Source organism: Heteronotia binoei, chromosome 9 (genome assembly GCF_032191835.1).
Source record: "Heteronotia binoei isolate CCM8104 ecotype False Entrance Well chromosome 9, APGP_CSIRO_Hbin_v1, whole genome shotgun sequence".
NCBI lineage: Eukaryota > Metazoa > Chordata > Lepidosauria > Squamata > Gekkonidae > Heteronotia > Heteronotia binoei.
Window position 1 is genome coordinate 111,491,404 of NC_083231.1, and position 20,799 is coordinate 111,512,202.

Consider the following 20,799-nt stretch of genomic DNA (forward strand, 5'->3'; position numbering starts at 1 on the left):
TAATGTGACCAAAGTAGAAGACCTTGAACTGATTTGACTTAAACGTTTATGTATTTAGTTAAGTTTGAGAAATGATAGATTTGATTTTTACCACATGCATCCCTCCCTCGCCCCCTGCACTGCATTGACTGAACCCAGGCCTCATTTTGGGCAGGAACTTACAGGAGTGGAGCTGCAGAACCTCTAAATTTTATTGTGCTCTTTCTTTCTCTCCCCTCCCCCTCATACTTGCTTCTGGGCCCCATTGCTCGAACCGTCTGTGAGAATTTTGCTGAAATCTCAGATTTGACAAGCTTTCTGATATTCCATCCCCCCCCCCCCCAAAAAAATGGGAAAATAACCAAAACATATAAAACAGACAGATGGAAATCTTCCTCATGCCGCTGTGGCCACATAGGAGAAAGGAATTTAAAAAGCGTGATGGGAGTGAGGTTTTATTATGACAATTCTAATCCAGGAAGCATTTTAAGGTTGATGCTAGGTTGTTATAATTAGGGTTGCCAGGTCCAATTCAAGAAATATCTGGGGACTTTGGGGGTGGAGCCAGGAGACATTAGGGGTGGAGTCAGTAGCAAGGTTGTGACAAGCATGATTGAACTCCAAAGGGAGTTCCGGCCATCACATTTAAAGGGACTGTGCTCCTTTTAAATGCCTTCCTTCCATAGGAAATAATGAAAGATAGGGGCTCCTTTTTTGGGGGTGGGGGTGGGATCATAAATTTGGACTCCCTGATCCAAACATTTTGAAACTTGGAGTTCTTCAGTTGAGTTGTGCTAATGAGCTCCGGCCCCTCTTTTTTTACACAATGACCCCTGACTGGACCAATCCACAATTGTATTTAGCTTTCAAGTTCTGACCTGATTATAAGAACATAAGAGAAGCCATGTTGGATCAGGCCACACGGTGGCCAAAAACACCCAGCTGCCATCAGGAGGTCCATCTGTGGGGCCAGGACACTAGAAGTCCTCACTGTGTTGCCCCCCTGCCCCAAGCACCAAGAATACAGAGCATCACTGCCCCAGAGAGTTCTGACAATACGCTGTTGCTAATAGCCATTGATGGACCTCTGCTCCAGATGTTTCTCCAATCCCCTTCTGATTATATGTTTAATTTCAGTGGAAGTCGCTAGCTCTCAGAAAGCATTCTGCTGGCCGTGATCACGTACTTAGGCTCGTCCGATCTCATTGAACTACAGAAGAGAATTCTCTCAGTGGTTTTTGTTTTTTTTAATCTTACACAGATCTTACACATGTCTCTGCTGCTGCTGCTGCTCAGCTAATGAAAACGATTCTCAGAAAGCCGAGCAGTACAGACCCTTAATGAGGTACAAATTAGGTAATTCATTTATTTGTTTTCCTGGTGCGCACTGAAAAAAATGGCCACGTGGAGAGCTTGTGGAACAGAGCCTCCTCCCACATGCAGCTCTGGTTGACCCCAGATGCTCCTCCGGATATTTTAACTCCAGGAAATCACACAGCTGAGAAGAATGAAAGGGAAGCTAGTGTTTGAGAATAGGAGACAGGTCTGAGCAGGCCTCAGATTCAGCAGGAGCTCACAGGAGCACAGCTCCTGAACCTTTCTCCTCCTCTTCCTTCCCACCTACCTTGTCCATTGAATAGAAAGTGCAGCTGCATAACAATCCCTGGATCAGGAGAGCGGGCAGCCAGCCAGCCACTAGGGGGTTTGCCATGCCCCCAGCAGCCCTATTAACCTCTGGAGAAGCCCGCACCACCCATTCTCCACTTCTTATGTGATTTTGAGCAGCAGGTGGCTTGCTGGCCTTTTGACTGGGGGGGGGGCAGCCCAAGAGAGCCCCAGGCAAGCGAGGCCTGCTTGGGTTGGCTGGATCTCTAGCCAGCCCAAGGAGGCCTCGCTCGCCCAGGGCTCTCCTTTCTTGCATCGGGTTGCTTTTGGCTGGGGGGGGGGGCAGCATATGCTAATATGCTATGCTAATGAGCTTTGCCACCTATTTTTCTCTAGAACGACCCCTGGGCATAAGCTTTCGTGTGCATGCATGCTTCTTTAGGTACATTGGAATGGAAGCTACTAGTCCACACATATAGCTAGAGGGTGAGCAGCATATGAGCACAAAACATCGTGAGGATGTTTTAACACGTGCAAACAGGAATAACAAGCTAATACGGCCACCGTTTGTTAGGATCCAATCCCAGGGTGAAAACACAGTGAGGCCGATGAGCGTATCAAAAATGGACATTGATGTGTAATATACCCTTTTTAATTGCGGAATTATGAGAGCAATAAACCAGGACCCTGTTGTTACTCTCTATCCATCTCCTCTCAATCACGAAGGCACGTAACAGAATCCTTCTCATTGAGGTAGGGTGTCTGGTAGGAGTGTACGTTCCGTTTGGCTGAACCAAATACAACCCCGAAAAACAGCTGACTTGGCTGTTTTCAAGCCGTATAGAACTGAGACAGATTCTCTGATCTGATTGGGGGTCTAATGCAGCAGCTGTGAATTGCCACCGAAATTCAGTGGCCGTTTGGCTCCATTACACCCTATAACGAAGGCTCCTGAATCTTCCCTGCAAATCTAGAGCCTCTGCCTCAACCCCCTTCCCTTCGGTCACACCTCATCATACCCTATTTTGCCATTTACTTCAATGGTCCATAGGGTATAACGGAGCTGAATATTCGGGAATAGCTGGATATCTCTCGAATCAGATTCGGCTACCAAATCTGCTATTAGCAGAAATTCGCCTCCTTAATTTTTAAGCCCCAAATACCCACAAATCCAAATTTTCCTGAGTTTTTGTTTGTTTGTTTGCACACCACTAGCGTCTGGTTGTGCAGTATTATGTCTGTCCTTTCACCAGATCAGAAACACATTCCAATCCACCATTCTAAGTGATACTCCGTTCCGATCTACTATTCCAAAGAAGAAATGCGCTAAAACAAAGGGGATGTATAGTCCTTCTTGGTGAGGATACAGATGTAAGGACTGAATAAGTTTAGCATAGGTAGTGAGATAAGAAACCAATATCCCTGCTAAGTCCAGGGGAAGTTGTTCCGGGTGTTGTAATGACTTGTCATTCAGCAATTTCCCTTTCCGGTCTATTCCTGTCAAGTCGGCAGATTCAATAACGAGGCTTTGTTGATACAAAGTAACTAGTTTATTGATATCATCGTTCTCGACTACGAGGAGATTGAAAGACTAAAGATCATACAGTAAAATGCAATCATATAAGGTACACTTCAAAAGGATTCCCGAGGGAGGGGTACTATGCAGGGCACATTCACACATTGATGTTATAATTTCGTTCTCAGGCCTGCTTTGGCCTTGAGCGTCTCCTTGGCTCCAACCTCCCCCGATGCCCGGCCTGAGAAGGCCTGATAATCTCTTTCACATATTCCCATTTCAAAGCAAAACCACATAACAAAGAAAAGGAGGGGGGGGGTGAGGAGAATTCAAGCTAGCAGCATTGGCATACAGTATGGCTTTACCCAGGATGCTTCTCTCCTGAACCAAGGATTGAGTGCAGGCTTGACCAGAGTTAACACAGACTTGACAATTCCTGAAGTTCCTTTTGCAATAAAAACAGCTACTAGAGGCACTAGAGTTTCTTTCCAGGAACTTTTGAGAAGTCGCTTCATGCCTCAGGCTAGTTTCTTCTGCAGATCCTTGCAAGTTGCTTGCCCTGGTAGCTCAGGAACCAGGACAGCAAAGAGAAAGGTGCTGTCTTTGGTTGACGTGCTCATTTTTATTTTATTTTGTTTACAGTGAGTTCTTAACATACAGGAGAACATAAGGATTCAACTGGATCAGACCAGTGTGGAACACTCTGTCTGGGCCAGTGATGCTCTGTATTCTCATTGCTTGGGAGAGGCCACAGTGAGAGGGCTTCTGGAGTTCTGGTGCTGCTGGAGGACCTCCCAATGGCGTCTGGGGTTTTGGCCACTGTGTGACACAGAGTGTTGGACTGGGTGGGTCATTGGCCTGATCCAACATGGCTTCTCTTATGTTCTTATGTGACACAGAGTGTTGGACTGGGTGGGTCATTGGCCTGATCCAACATGGCTTCTCTTATGTTCTTATGTGACACAGAGTGTTGGACTGGGTGGGTCATTGGCCTGATCCAACATGGCTTCTCTTATGTTCTTATGTGACACAGAGTGTTGGACTGGGTGGGTCATTGGCCTGATCCAACATGGCTTCTCTTATGTTCTTATGTGACACAGAGTGTTGGACTGGGTGGGTCATTGGCCTGATCCAACATGGCTTCTCTTATGTTCTTATGTGACACAGAGTGTTGGACTGGGTGGGTCATTGGCCTGATCCAACATGGCTTCTCTTATGTTCTTATGTGACACAGAGTGTTGGACTGGATGGGCCATTGGCCTGATCCAACATGGCTTTTCTTATGTGACACAGAGTGTTGGACTGGAAGGGCCATTGGCCTGATCCAACATGGCTTCTCTTATGTTCTTATGTGACACAGAGTGTTGGACTGGATGGGCCATTGGCCTGATCCAACACGGCTTCTCTTATGTTCTTATGTGACACAGAGTGTTGGACTGGATGGGCCATTGGCCTGATCCAACACGGCTTCTCTTATGTTCTTATGTGACACAGAGTGTTGGACTGGAAGGGCCATTGGCCTGATCCAACACGGCTTCTCTTATGTTCTTATGTGACACAGAGTGTTGGACTGGATGGGCCATTGGCCTGATCCAACATGGCTTCTCTTATGTTCTTATGTGACACGAAGTGTTGGACTGGGTGGGTCATTGGCCTGATCCAACATGGCTTCTCTTATGTTCCTTGGAATTAAAGCACAAGCAAGACCTGTCCAAGGCTGTTAAGGACAGGGAATGTAGGTGGTCATGAATTCATAGAGATAAGTTTGAAGCGACTTGACAGCACTTAAGACCCCCACACAGCCAGAAGAGAAAGGAGCCACCAACAATCACTGGAATGTTAGCATTGCCAGTTCTGGATTGGAAAAATCCTGAAGATTTAGGGATGCAGCCTGGGGAGAGCAGAATTTGGGGAAGGGACTCAGCAGGGGATAATCCAGGGGTGGCCAAACTTGCTTAATGTAAGAACCACAAAGAATAAGTGTCAGGTGTTGAGAGCCACAAGACAAGGAAGGAAGGAAGGATGGATGGAAGGAAGGAAAATAGATGGGGAGGAAGGAGGGAAGGAGATGTGGAAAGAAAACAACTTTAACTTTAAATGCATTCTCCAATCTGCTGGCTGGCTTGGCTTGGAGAAGTGATTTCTTTCTTTCCACCTCTCTCCCCCTCCTTCCTCCCCCATTTATTTTCCTTCCTTCCTACATCTGACATTCATGTCTTGCCACTCTCAAGACACCTGGCATTTATTCCATGTGGCTCTTACGTTAAGCAACTTTGGCCACCCCTGTACTAACCCAACCTCTAGCTCCAAAGCTTCTCTCTCAGTAAAGTTCTTGAGAACCCTCTAATCCAGTTTTCTGCTGTCTTATAGCAACTTTTCAAACTAGCCTGCTTCTCTTGCTAACAGAAGCTACTCAACAGAAACTCCAACAGACAGGATAGTTGGAAGCGACCTCCAGGGTCATCTAGTCCAACCCCCTGCACAATGCAGGAAATTCACAAACACCTCCACCTAAATTAACAGGATCTTCATTGCTGTCAGATGGCCATCTAGCCTCTGTTTAAAAACCTTCTTCTTCGATTCTTCTTCTTCTTCCCCTTCTCCCCTTCTCTCCTCTTTCTCTCCTCATCCTTCTTTGATCCTTCTCTCCTCCTCCTTCTCTCCACCTTCTCATTCTTTGATTCTTTGCTTCTTCTTCTTTGATTCTTCTTCTTCTGGGATTCTTTGCTTCTTCTTCTTTGCTGCTTCTTCTTCTTCTTTGATTCTTTGCTTCTTCTTCTTCTTCTTCTTTGATTCTTTTTCTTCTTCTGGGATTCTTCCAGTTCTCCTTGAAGAGAAATCAATGCACTTGAACCGCCTTATACTGAATTAGACCCTTGGTCCATCAAAGTCAGTATTGTTTTCTCAAACAGTTGGTGGCTTTCCAGGGTCTCAGGCAAAGGTCTTTCACATCAGCTACAGCAAGGTTCTTTAACTGGAGATGCCAGGGATCGATCCTGGGCCCTTCTGCACCTTTCTGTAAATTCAGTCCTTACGTTGTTCTGTTACCAGCCACAGGGCGGTACCTTAGCATGGAAATAGGACCACATGGGAAGACAATGCCTATCGCTGAGTGAAATTCTACAAAGCAAATTCTGAAAACTTTTGCAGATCTTCCCTTCCTGCCCCTTTTTTTTGAATGGCTCTTTTGATCGAAATGGAATTGGTTTTGAAAGAGGTTCCAAATTAGAAGACTGCGGATTCATACCCCACCCTTCTCTCTGAATCAGAGACTCAGAGCGGCTCACAATCTCCTTTCCCTTCCTCCCCCACAACAAGCACCCTATGAGGAAGGGAATTGAAAACAAATCAGCCAGTATCATAATGCCCCTGTATAAATCGATGGTGCAGTCTCATTTGGAGTACTGTGTGCAGTTCTGGTCGCCGCACCTCAAAAAGGATATTATAGCATTAGAGAAGGTGCAGAGAAGGGCAACTAGAATGATTAAAGGGCTGGAGCACTTTCCCTATGAAGAAAGGTTGAAACGCTTGGGACTCTTTAGCTTGGAGAAACGTCGACTGCGGGGTGACATGATAGAGGTTTACAAGATAATGCATGGAATGGAGAAAGTAGAGAAAGAAGTACTTTTCTCTCTTTCTCACAATACAAGAACTCGTGGGCATTCGATGAAATTGCTGAGCAGACAGGTTAAAACGATAAAAGGAAGTACTTCTTCACCCAAAGGGTGATTAACATGTGGAATTCACTGCCACAGGAGGTGGTGGCGGCCACAAGTATAGCCACCTTCAAGAGGGGTTTAGATAAAAATATGGAGCACAGGTCCATCAGTGGCTATTAGCCACAGTGTATGTGTGTATATAACATTTTTTGCCACTGTGTGACACAGAGTGTTGGACTTGATGGGCCGTTGGCCTGATCCAACATGGCTTCTCTTATGTTCTTATGTTCTAGGTAGGTGGGGCAGAGAGGGCTCTCCCAGCAGCTGCCCTTTCAAAGACAAACTCTGTGAGAGCTCTGGCTGACCCAGGGCCATTCCAGCAGATGCAAGTGGAGGAGTGAGGAATCAAACCCAGTCCTCCCACATAAAAGGGTCTGCACACTTAACCACTACACCAAACTGGCTCTTAGCATCCCCCCGACAAGGAGTCCATGGCTGATTCCCATGGCCCCCCAAGGCTGCCTGGAGGCAACCAAAGACAGGCCAGGAGCAATGTTCCCTCTAAGTTGCAGAGTCTTGTGAACAAAATTTCTACTTTGTGGGCTGCTGGCATTAAAGTTGTGGGCTGCTGCATAAATTAGTGTGCTCTGGGGTCATCCTTCCTGAGCTAAGACAAAAATCTGTGAGCTAGAGGCTAAAAATCTGTGAGCTAGCTTAGATAGTGGGTTCTAAGCATTGATGAGACGTAGCAGTGATAAACAGCTCTTCATTAGATACAGCATGGTGGAGGCTGCTCTACTAACACTGCTGAACTGGGCCCACGGGGCCAACTATATACAACTCTGGGTTCCCGCGCAAGCACGTTATTGGATCGTTCAAACCAGCTGGGGGCTGTGATTGGTGCAGGGCAGCAGGGATTTGAATCCTGCTGCTCATTGTTCCCAAGTCCCCAAGCTCCGTTCGTCTGGCTCCAGCGAGCCTGGCAGGAACGCCCATTACAGTCTTCACTTAGGTCCAGTACACAACATAGCTCCTATTAACTCAGCGTAGAGGGAACACTGGCCTGGAGCGTTCTTTCTTCATCAGCCATGTTGGAAGAGATCACTTTTCAGGGGGTTGGAAATGGCAGGGATCTTTAAAGAGGTGGAGGAGGGAGCAATTTGGGGTTTGTAATTTTCTATTTGGTTTTAACTGATTTTTTTTTAAAGCTATTCTTGTAAATCGCTTTGAACCCCGAGGGAAAGTGGGATATAAATGTTTTAACAAATAAAAATATAAAATCGTTTTAGACTGCCGTTTGTTCAATAAGAGGCAATCTGGATGAGGGCAAATAATGGCCACTTTCTGTCACCTCAAGGCCTTGAAAACAAACTATCCTGAGTCTGAAGCCAACATGGAGAAGATGCATCAACTGTTTCACATGGATAAGGAACCACTGGGGGTGTGTGTCAAACTCATTTGTTATGAGGGCCAGATCTGACATAAATGAGACCTTGTCGGGCTGGGCAACGTTAGGCCGGGCCATGTGTGTACCTATTTAAGATTAGGTGGCAGAGAGATAAACTTTATAAAGGACACAGACAAACACAATTAACAATTAAAAAAAATTCAAATAAAACATGCTTAAAACATTAGCATTAATTGGTCTCAAAGGTGCTTTCTTTGTATTTCTCCCATGGGATCTAAGGGACTGGGCAAAGGAAGCTCTGGCTCTTTCCTTCCTTCCCCAGGGGACCAGGTGGGGAGGGAGACTCAGCCAATAGAAGGAAGAGAGGTTTGGCTCTGTAGCTCTGTTGTGCAACTGAGAGCCTGGCAAAGCAAGCTTTGGCTCCCCGCCTTCCTCCCCAAAGGAGGAGCCTCAACCAATGTTGAAAATAGAGGCTTTGCTCTGTAGCTCCTGAGTGATTGAGAAAAACTTGCAAAGCAAGCTGTTATACAGGAGGTAAGAGAGAGGGAGAAAGAAGCAGATGACAGCCAGCTGCTCAGGGGCCTGAAAGGAGTCCTCCAGGGCCTTGATTTGGCCCCTGGGTTACACGTTTGACACCCCTGAGTAGAGATTCTAGATGCTTGTGCCATTGTCCAGACAGGGCCAAGGGTTGATCCTGGTTGCCCGAGTAACAGTGACACATCCTCTTTTGTGACATCACTTCTTGGCTGGCTCTCTGGGGCTCAGTTGGGGCTGAGGAGGTGCTGGATGTGCTGAGTAAGTGGTGGATGGGCTTGGCTAAAGAGCCAGTCTCAGCTTCTCTGCTTATATTGGAATGGCTCTGTTTTATTGCTTTTCCTTCAAATTCCATCAGGAGAGACAGGTGTATAATTATCATTGGGAGAGAGGTGTATTATTAGTTTTGGGGATAGAGTTGCCAATCCCCAGGTGGGGGCAGGGGTTCCCCTGGTTTGGAGGCCCTCCCCCCGCTTCAGGGTCGTCAGAAAGTGGGGGGAGGGGAGGGAAATGTCTGCTGGGAACTCTATTATTCCTTATGGAGATTTATTCCCATAGAAAATCATGGAGAATTGATCCGTGGGTATCTGGGGCTCTGGGGGCCCCCTGATTTTTGGGGTAGAGGCACCAAATTTTCAGTATAGCATCTAGTGCCTCTCCCCAAAATACCCCCCAAGTTTCAAAAAGATTGGACCAGGGGGTCCAATTCTATGAGCCTCAAAAGAAGGTGCCCCTATCCTTCATTATTTCCTGTGGAAGGAAGGAATTGAAAAGGTGTGCCGTCCCTTTAAATGTGCGGGCCAGAACTCCCTTTGGAGCTCAATGATGCTTGTCACAGCCTTGATCTTGGCTCCACCCCTAATGTTTCCTGGCTCCACCCCCAAAGTCTCCTGGCTCCACCCCCAAAGTCCCCAGATATTGATTGAATTGGACTTGGCAACCCTATTTGGGGAGAAATGTGGACTGAAGTTTGGGTTGCAAGAGGAGCTGGCAAGGCATGGTTCTGCTTGAAGTGAGTCCTACTGCCAAAGGTGGTTGGCAAGGGACCATCTTTCCAAACCTCCATGTAGCGAGGCCCAATTGGCAGGGGAGGGGGCCACCCATCCCAACCCTGAAGTTAGCCAGACCCGGTGGGTGGTGTGTGTATGATTTGTCTCTCCTAGAACTTTCTTAGCAGAGGAGAGGCCACAGCCAACTTTAATGCACGCTCTCTCACCTGTTCTACGCCTTGTTCCTGGGCCTTTGCCATTTCTGTTGCTGGAAATTGTGGCTGCTCTGGTTCTGGGACCTCCTGGCCTGCTGGCTCAGGGGTGGTGTTGGTGCTGGCTCAGAGAGGTACTGGAGAGTCCGCTTGCTTTTAGGGTCTGTCAAGGAGGAGCTTGGGGGCAGGTTGTCCTCCTCTGTCTGAGGACTCCTCATGCTGAACCAGGCAGACCCTGACACCCTCTTCCTAGCTAGGGTCTGGAATGTCTGTTGGTCTGTTGAGCCTGGAATGGCTGTTGGTCTGTTGGGCTTCAGGAATTCGCCAGAATGAGTTGTTTGGTTGTAACAACTGCGTCATTGGAGCTGAGATAATTGGGGATGGACCACTGGTAGCAATCTGCAAACTTGAAGCAGACATCTTTCTGGGCTGCCAAGAAAGGCTGGCCTCAGCTTTATGTGGATCCATCTGAATCCCTTGTGAAGAGATGGAGAGGCCCAGGAATTCTGCAGGATGCAGGGGCAAGTGATGAACCTCAGTCCTGTCTAAACCCTCAGTGTAGCTAGGCCTGGTGTGGTAGGGAGTTGGCACCTGTCCCAACCCTTGATGTGGCTATATCTGGTCAGCAGGGCAGGGGGAAGAACTAGGATGTTGCCTTTGCCGAGAATGGCATGATTGCTCAAGGTATGCTCAGTCAGCAGTGCTGGGGGGCGGGGGGCGGGAGGCCTGGTTGTTAGGAAGAGAGGCCCCCATCCCAATTCAGCCATGCCCATTCAGCAAGGAGAGAGGTAACTGGGTTTTTGCTTTTGCAGCAAATGACGGCTGTTTCAGGTATGTTCGGTCGGTGGGGGGAGGGCTGCTCAGTAGGAAGAGGGCCCCCCATCCTACATCTATGCCCATTCGACAGGGGGCGGGGAGGGGGACACTGTCCCAACCCTTGGCTTAGCTATGCCCATTCAGCAGCTTGAGGGGGCCCTTGTCCCAATCCCCAGAATCGCTGTGCCCGTTCGGCAGGGGGGGGGGGAAGGGGACCCCATCCCGACCCTTGGCTTAGCTATGCCTGTTCAGCAGCTTGGAGGAGGCCCTTGTCCCAATCCCAGAATCGCTGTGCCCGTTTCGGCCGGGGGGGGGGGAGGAGACCATGGTACCAATTGTAAACTTAGCTAGGCCTCTCCAAAGAGCCGAGCGGGCGTCCATTCCAGCCTCTAGTAGACTGGCCCCATCCAGCCCTCAGCTTATCAAAACCTGTCCAGTGCAGGGGGATGCGGGGGAGGAGGCACCTGTCCAACCCTTAGGGTAGCTAGACCGGGTCAGCTGGGGGGAGGGGCAACCAGGTTTTTTCCTTTACAGCAGATGACATGATTGTTCCAGGTATGCCCGGTCGGTGAGGGAGGCCAGGTGTGGGGGTATGGGTCCCCATCTCAATGCTCAGCATAGCTAGCCAAGAAAGAGGTGGGGAGGGGTCCCTGTTCAACCCTTGGCCCATTTGGCGGGGTGGGGAGAGGGGGCCACCGGACCAATTCTCAGTTTAGCTAAGCCCATTTAGCTAGGCAACCCATTCAACCCTTGGAGTAGTTTGGTCCAGGAGGGAGGGAGGGGGGACCCATCCCAACCATCAGCTTATTTAAACCTGTCCAGTGTGTGTGTGTGGAAGCATCCACCCAAACCCTCAGGGTAACTCAGGGCCAACCAGGTCCCCCCCCCACTTTGAAGCAGCTGACATGCTTGGTCAGTGTGGGGCTGGGGAGTCTGATCGGTGAGGTGGTGGGGCCCCCATCCAATGCTCAGCATAACTATGCCCAGTCTGCCTGAGGAAGGGGCACCCATCCCAACCCTCAGTATAGCTAAGCCCATTCAGCAGGGAGAATGGGTCACCATCCTAACTCACAGAGTAATTGAGCCCAGTAAGGGGGGGGGGTGTAACTGGGTTTTTGCTTTTGCAGCAAATAACGACTGATCCAGGTATGTTCAGTCGGTGGAGGGAGGGCTGCTCAGTAGGAGGAGGGGCCCCCATCCCAACCCTCAGCTATGCCTGCTTGGCAGTGGGGGGGGGGCACTGTCCCAATCTTTGACTTAGCTATGCCCGTTTGATAGCTTGGAGGGGGGCCCTGTCCCAGTCTTCAGAATAGCTATGCCATCTGGCAGGGGAAGTAGGTCACCATCTCAACCCACAGAGTAGTTGGGTCCGGTAAGCTGGAGGGGAGGGGTAACCGGGCTTTTACTTTTGCAGGAAATGATGACTGTTCCAGGTATGTTCAGTTGGTGGTGGGGGGAGGGCTGCTCAGTAGGAGGAGGGGCCCCATCCCAACCCTAAGCCATGCCTGTTCGGCAGGGGGGAGGGGGACACCATCCCAATTCTTGACTTACCTATGCCCATTAGCTTGAAGGGGGCCCTTGTCCCAGTCTTCAGAATAGCTATGCCCGTTCAGCAGGGGGAGTAGGTCACCATCCCAACCCACAGAGTAGTTGGGCCCAGTAAGCTGTGGGGAGGGTAACCGGGTTTTTGCTTTTGCAGCAAATGACGACTGTTTCAGGTATGCTTTGTTGGGGGGGGGCTGGTCACCAGGAGGAGGGGCCCCCATTGCAACCCTCAGCTATGCCTGTTCAACGGGGGGGGGGGGGGACATCATGCCAACCCTTGACTTAGTTATGCCCATTTGGTGGGCGGGGGCCACCCTCCCAACCCTTGACTTAGCTATGCCCTTTTGATAGCTTGGAGGGGCCCTTGTCCCAATCCCAGAATCGCTATGCCCGTTCGGCGGGGGTGAGGGGGACATCATCCCAACCCTTGTCTTAGCTATGCCCTTTCAGCAGCTTGGAGGGGGCCCTTGTCCCAGTCTTCAGAATAGCTATGCCCGTTCAGCAGGGGGAGTGGGTCACCATCCTAACCCACAGAGTAGTTGGGCCCAGTAAGTTGGGGGGGAGGGGTAACCGGGTTTTTGCTTTTGCAGCTAATGACAACTGTTCCAGGTATGTTTGGCTGGTGTGGGGGAGGGCTGGTCAGGAGGAGGAGGGGCTCCCATCCCAACCCACAGCTATCACTGTTTGGCGGGGGTGGTGGGTAGGGGGTGGGACACCGTCCCAACCTTTGACTTAGCTATACCTGTTTGATAGCTTGAAGGGGGCCCTTGTCCCAGTCTTCAGAATAGCTATGCCCGTTCAGCAGGGGGAGTAGGTCACCATCCCAACCCACAGGGTAGTTGGGCCAGTAAGCTCTGGGGAGGGGTAACCGGGTTTTTGCTTTTGCAGCAAATGACGACTGTTTCAGGTATGCTTTGTCAGTGGGGGGTGGGGGGGGAGGGCTGGTCAGCAGGAGGAGGGGCCCCCATTGCAACCCTCAGCTATGCCTGTTCAGCGGGGGGGGGGGGGACATCATGCCAACCCTTGGCTTAGTTATGCCCATTTGGTGGGCGGGGGCCACCGTCCCAACCCTTGACTTAGCTATGCCCTTTTGATAGCTTGGAGGGGGCCTTTGTCCCAACCCTCAGAACAGCTATGCCCGCTTGGCAGGGGGAGTGGGTCACCATCCAACCCACAGAGTAGTTGGGCCAGTAAGCTGTGGGGAGGGGTAACTGGGTTTTTGCCTTTGCAGCAAACGACATGATTGTTCCAGGTATGCTCGGTCGGTGGGGGAGGGCTGCTCAGTAGGAGGAGGGGCCCCCATCCTAAATCTCAGCTATGCCCGTTCGGCGGGGGGGAGGGGGACACTGTCCCAACCCTTGGCTTAGCTATGCCCGTTCAGCAGCTTGGAGGGGGCCCTTGTCCCAATCCTCAGAATTGCTATGCCTGTTCGACGGGGGTGAGGGGAGCATGGTACCAATCGTAAACATAGCTAGGCCTCTCCAAAGAGCCGAGCGGGCGTCCATTCCAACCCTCTAGTAGACTGGCCCCATCCCAGCCCTCAGCTTATCAAATCCTGTCCAGTGCAGGGGGATGCGGGGGAGGAGGCACCTGTCCAACCCGTAGGGTAGCTAGACCGGGTCAGCTGGGGGGAGGGGCAACCAGTTTTTTCCCTTTACAGCAGATGACACGTTTGTTCAAGGTGTGCCCGGTCGGTGAGGGGAGGCAGGTGTGGGGATATGGGGCTGTGGGGGGAGGGGTAACCGGTTTTTGCTTTGCAGCAAACGACATGATTGTTCCAGGTATGCTCGATCGGTGTGGGGGGAGGGCTGCTCAGTAGGAGGAGGGGCCCCCATCCTAAATCTCAGCTATGCCCGTTCGGCGGGGGGGAGGGGGACACTGTCCAACCTTGGCTTAGCTATGCCCGTTCAGCAGCTTGGAGGGGCCCTTGTCCTAATCCCAGAATCACTATGCCCGTTCGGCGGGGGAGAGGGGGACATCATCCCAACCCTTGTCTTAGCTATGCCCATTCAGCAGCTTGCAGGGGGCCCTTGTCCTAATCCCAGAATCACTATGCCCGTTCGGCGGGGAGAGGGGGACATCATCCAACCCTTGGCTTAGCTATGCCCGTTCAGCAGCTTGGAGGGGGCCCTTGTCCTAATCCCCAGAATCACTATGCCCGTTCGGCGGGGGGGAGGGGGACATCATCCCAACCCTTGGCTTAGCTATGCCCATTCAGCAGCTTGCAGGGGGCCCTTGTCCCAACCCTCAGAATAGCTATGCCCGCTTGCAGGGGGAGTGGGTCACCATCCCAACCCATAGAGTTGTTGGGCCCAGTAAGCAGTGCGCGGAGGGGTAACTGGGTTTTTGCCTTTGCAGCAAACGACATGATTGTTCCAGGTATGCTCGGTCGGTGGAGGAGGGCTGCTCAGTAGGAGGAGGGGCCCCCTTCCTAAATCTCAGCTATGCCCGTTCGGCGGGGGGGGGGAGGGGACCCCATCCCAACCCTTGGCTTAGCTATGCCCATTCAGCAGCTTGGAAGGGGCCCTTGTCCCAATCCCAGAATCGTTATGCCCGTTCGGCGGGGGGGGGAGGGGGACACTGTCCAACCCTTGGCTTAGCTATGCCCGTTCAGCAGCTTGGAGGGAGCAGTGGGGTGGTCTCCCAATTCCCTCTGCCAGCTGTTTCTGATAGCCCTGCGCCCCCTCTTTCATTTGATATGTGTCCCGTGCGGGTGCCACCCTCCCGCCGGAGATGCCGCAAAATGAGCCCCCTTAGGCTTATGGCGGCAGGGCTCGGGGGAAGCAAGCTAGACTGCTGTTCTTTTGAGGGTTATAGAGTGTTTCGAGCCCGTCCCTGTGGCATCAGTCCCATTGTTGTGGGACTCAGGGGGCCGGCGCAGCGGCCCGCCGAAGCAGCCTGTCACTAATAACACAGGTCGAGATGCAGGACAGGAACCCGGAAGTGACCGACAGGCTGCTTCAGCGGGCGCTGCGCTGGCCCCCTGGGTCCCACAATGATGGGACCGATGCCACAGGGACGGGCTCGAAACACTCTATTACCTTCAAAAGAACAGCAGTCTAGCTCGCTTCCCCCGAGCCTTGCCGCCATAAGGGAGGGAAGGAAGGAGGGAGGGAGGGAGGGAGGGAGGGAGGGAGGAAGGAAGGAAGGAAGGAAGGAAGGAAGGAAGGAAGGAAGGAAGGAAGGAAGGAAGGAAGGAAGGAGGGAAGGAGGGGGGAGGGAGGGAGGGAGGGAGGGAGGGAGGGAAGGAAGGAAGGAAGGAAGGAAGGAAGGAAGGAAGGAAGGAAGGAAGAAGGAAGGAAGGAAGGAAGAAGGAAGGAAGGAAGGAAGGCCGCCCCCTCCCACCAGCCGCCCCCCCCCACTTTTGGCCCCCTCCCTCCCTGCCTGCTTACCTTCTTCCAGGGCGCGGGTGGCGTCCTCCCCTCCGGGCGGGCGGGCTGGCCAGGAGGCCCAGCGGTGGCTGGTGCTGCTGGCGGCGCTGCTGGCGGGGCTGGCGGCGGCTGAGGAGGAGGCGGCCGAGCCCACTGACCCGGGGCCTCCCGCCACGCCGCCCCGCCTCCCGCTCCGGCCACCGCTGCCGCCGCCTCCCCCCCGCGGGCCTCCAGCGCCGGCCTCTCCGCCGCCTCCCCCTTCGCCACCGCCGCCGGGGGCCCTACGCCAGCGAGAGGAGCCGGTGGGCCGCGCGCGCGGGCGGGGAAGGCGGCGAGTGAGGGAGGGAGCGTCCCTGCGCGTAGCGCACGGCAATTGGCGGCGGTGTGGTGGGCCCTACGCCACCCACTCTCCTGGCCCCGCGCATGCGCAGAGCCCGCCACACTGCTGCCAATTCGCGTGCACACGCGCAGGGACGCTCCCTCCCTCACTCGCCGCCTTCCCCGCCCGCGCGCGCGGCCCGCCGGCTCCTCTCACTGCTAAACTGGGATCTCTAATGGTCCCGGTATAGCCAGCCGGGAGGCAGGAATTTGCGGCCAGAAGCGGGACTTTCCCGGGTGACCGGGACAATCTGGCCACCCTAGCTGTTGGGCCAAAGAAACCAAACCTTTATTTTAAAAAGGCATTATCAAGTGTATTTAAATGCTGTCAAAAATAATTATTCTGCTGGCAACACAAAACTCTACAGTCATTTGTCAGAAAAACCAAGAAAAGCTAGCTTAACTTTCTAACACATTTCAGGATTGGCATAAGAGGGCCCACACCTTAAGTTCCAAAATCAAAGGCCGTAGGCAATACTCTCTCTATATTGCTACATAGGCAAACCAGGTGATCGCCTAGGGCGCTGGCCTTCTGGGGTTTCCCACCATGTGACTTGGTGACATCACCAGTGCTGGGGGAGGCACCAGACGTTAGCCTTGCCTAAGGTGCCCGACAGTCTAGGGCCAGCCCTGTACATATAGCATATAGGGTTGCCAATCCCCAGGTGACAGCAGGGGATCCCTCGGTTTGGAGACCCTCCCTCCGCTTCAGGGTCGTCAGAAAGTGGGGGGAGGGGATGGAAATATCTGCTGGGAACTCTGTTATTCCCTATGGAGACTTATTCCCATAGAAAATCATGGAGAATTGATCTGCGGGTATCTGGGGCTCTGGGGGGCTGTGTTTTGGGGGTAGAGACACCAAATTTTCAGTATAGCATCTAGTGCCTCTCCCCAAAATACCCCCCAAGTTTCAAAAAGATTGGACCAGGGGGTCCAATTCTATGAGCCCCAAAAGAAGGCGCCCCTGTCCTTCATTATTTCCTATGGAAGGAAGGAATTGAAAAGGTGTGCTGTCCCTTTAAATGTGACGGCCAGAACTCCCTTTGGAGTTCAATGATGCTTGTCACAGCCTTGATCTTGGCTCCACCCCTTATGTCTCCTGGCTCCACCCCCAAAGTCCCCAGATATTTCTTGAATTGGACTTGGCAACCCTAATAGCATATCATAGTCCAGATCTTCAGTCTACCAGAATCCTTGCTAGCTCTCTTTTCCAAGTTCTTAACTCTAATTTTTGACAAAGCTGCATCAGGCGGCGATGACATCCAGTCAGGGCACATTCTTGGTGAAACCCACTAGAAAATTATCTCATCACTCCTGATCTTCCTCCTTCCTGTGGACAGCATGTTCTCATAAGAGGCTAATTACCACATTTTCGGTTCTGGCCTTGAAGGTGATAAGGGCTGTGTAGGGCTGAGAGTCCAATGAGTAACACCTGCTGGATGGAATGAGCCCAATACCATTCATGTTAACCCTTGAGGGGGAAGCCAGGGGTGCTTTGCCTCATACCACCCACCCCCCACCAAAATTAGTAGGGGAAAAAAACTGCTGGATTCCACGGAGAAACCGGGTAAAACGGAGTTGATAGAATTTCCTTTAACGCTAATGTGAAGACTCTTTAAAAGTTAGCAGCGCCAAAGGAGCCGTTTGTTGCAACACACAGAAAGCTGGAGTTGGTCTTTTATTAGGCCAGCAGCTCTAAAAGCCCCAGAAGATAAGAGCATGCCACCTGACCTGGAGAACACAAATGGATTGTGGGGGTCACACAAAGAAGGTGACCCTTTCTGGCTGTGCTTTCAACTGTGAACACGCAGCCTGTTTCGATAGTTCTTTTGCATAGCGCTGGCTGTTACTGAAGGCTTTGCTGTTCTGCTTCGGGAATGGTTATTTTTATCCACGAATATGAGTTCCAGGCTCTCGAAAAAGAAAAAATAAATAAATTCAAAACATTCATCAGGCTTGGGACATCACTGATGTTGCACCTGTTTTTAAAAGGCAATTTTCATTTATTTTAATAACTTCAGCAACAATAATAAGTCATACAAATGGGACTGGATTGTGAAAGTTTTATCGTGGAGCGAGATGGATAAATTAACAAGAACTCTGAGAGACTATGATCTGGAAGTGTTTAAAAAGGAGTGGAAGAAATTTAAAAAATGTATAGAGTTAGAATGGAACGTAAAAAGACATTGGACAATTTTTTAATATGAATGAGAAGAAAAAGACAGTGTGTTTTGATGGGTTTGGGATACCTTTATATTTGGATTTAAATACATAACTTCGGGGTAAGTCTAATAACGGAGGGAGGGGGATTGAAAGTATCATATGGGTTAGGGATAGAAAAGATATAACTAAACATCGTAACCGTATGTTATTAATAAATTGTTAAAATACAACATTGGAGGGACGGGGGATTGAAATGTCATACGGATTAATATTGAGATAATTAAGAAATAACTAAGTTGTGTAACCATATGATATCAATAAATTGTTAAAACCCAATAAGTCATACAAATATAAGGTCATAAATAGAAGAAAAAAAGCTTTGGAGAGTCCATTTGGAGTAACTATTTATCTACTAGCGGAATTACTGGACCTTTTAATAAACTCCAACCAAGGTTCCCTCTAAGCTGAGTTAATGTGAGCTAGCTCACAGGTTTTTTTAGCCTCCAGCTCACACATTTTTGCCTCAGCTCGGAAAAAAAAAAAGATCCCAAACCAAACCAATTTAGGCGGTAGCTCACAGCTTCGATGCTAGAATTTTTGCTCACAAGACTCCATACCTTAGAGGGACTATTGACTCCAACAAGGACAGACTTGAAACAAATATTATTTTACTACTTCAGTTATATGTCTTTAATCTGTACACAGCACTGAGAACCTTTCACTTAAACTTTTGATTATTGTGCCCACAGGTCCCCCCCCCCCTGCAATTTTGTTTTGGCTTCTTCAACTGTGAAGGAATAGAAGGGCTCTTCCTGCTAATTTATCTATGGCCAGGTAATGTTTACCAGGCCTCTGTCCTGGCTTGCAGACATTCAGAGCCAGCGTGGGAGTCGGCCAGGTGGGTGGCAGTCTAGGCAGTGCCACCTGGCCTAGGGGCACCTCTACCCATGCGCAGGTGGGAGGAGGCAGTGAGCATGCTCAGAGCCCGGCTCTCAGTGCACCTGCTGCCTTTCAGGCTTTGCCGAGGTCTCCCGAGACACGGGCAGCCTCGGCAAAGTTGGGGGGCAAGGCGGCGAGCGCGCTAGGGAAGCCTCGGCAAAGTCGGGGGACATTGTGATGGTGTCACTTCCGGGGAGGGGTGCTGGGGCAGGATTCTGCCTTGGGTGGCAGAAACCCTAGAAGATTTAGAAGATACTGGATTTATATCCCGCCCTCCACTCCGAAGAGTCTCAGAGCGGCTCACAAGCTCCTTTACCTCCCCCCCCCCCCCACACACAACAGGCACCCTGTGAGGTAGATGAAGATATCGGATTTATATCCCGCCCTCCACTCCGAAGAGTCTCAGAGTGGCTCACAATCACCTTTACCTTCCTCCCCCACAACAGACACCGTGTGAGGTAGATGAAGATATTGGATTTACATCCCGCCCTCCACTCCAAAGAGTCTCAGAGCGGCTCACAATCTCTTTACCTTCCCCCCCCCCCCACAACAGACACCCTGTGAGGTAGATGAAGATATTAGATTTATATCCCGCCCTCCACTCCGAAGAGTCTCAGAGTGGCTCATAATCTCCTTTACCTTCCTCCCACACAACAGACACCCTGTGAGGTAGATGAAGATATTGGATTTATATCCCGCCCTCCACTCCGAAGAGTCTCAGAGTGGCTCACAATCACCTTTACCTTCCTCCCCCACAACAGACACCCTGTGAGGTAGATGAAGATATTGGATTTATATCCCGCCCTCCCCTCTGAAGAGTCTCAGAGCGGCTCACAATCTCCTTTACCTTCCTCCCCCACAACAGACACCCTGTGAGGTGGGTGGGGCTGGAGAGGGCTCCCACAGCAGCTGCCCTTTCAAGGACAACCTCTGCCAGAGCTATGGCTGACCCAAGGCCATGCCAGCAGGTGCAAGTGGAGGAGTGGGGAATCAAACCCGGTTCTCCCAGATAAGGGTCCGCACCCTTAACCACTACACCAAACTGGCTCTAGCACTGGGCCTGCCAACAGTCACCAACCCAATGGCAAGGAGATGCTGGAAAACTGTAGAACCAAGTCGCTTACAGAGATGCCAGCTTAGAAACTATGATAGCTCATCCACCCGCCAGGTTGCTTTCACTACACTAGTAAGAAGAGAAGAGAAGTCCTGTACCTGAACAGGACTTAGGGCTGCCAGGTCTGTGTTGGAAAATACCCGGAGACTTCGGGGGTGGATCGAGGAGAGGGTCGGGTTTGGAAAGGAGAGAGGCCTCAGCGTGGCACAATGCCCTAGAGCAGGGGGGGCCAACGGTAGCTCTCCAGATGTTTTTTGCCTACAACTCCCATCAAACCCAGCCAGCATGGCTAATTGTTGGGGCTGATGGGAGTTGTAAGCAAAAACCATATGGAGAGCTACCGTTGGCCACCCCTGCCCTAGAGTCCACCCTTCAGGGCAGCCATTTTCTCCAGGCGATCAGTTGTAAAAGCAGATCTCCAGACCCCACCTGGAGGTTGGCAACCCTAAGAGAGGGTGGGGTTTGAGGAGCAGGAGGGTCTTCTGATACAGTGCCATACAGCCCACCCTCCAATTCTAGGACATTTTAGGACATTTAATTCTAGGACATTCCATTGGGTTGCCAGGTCTGT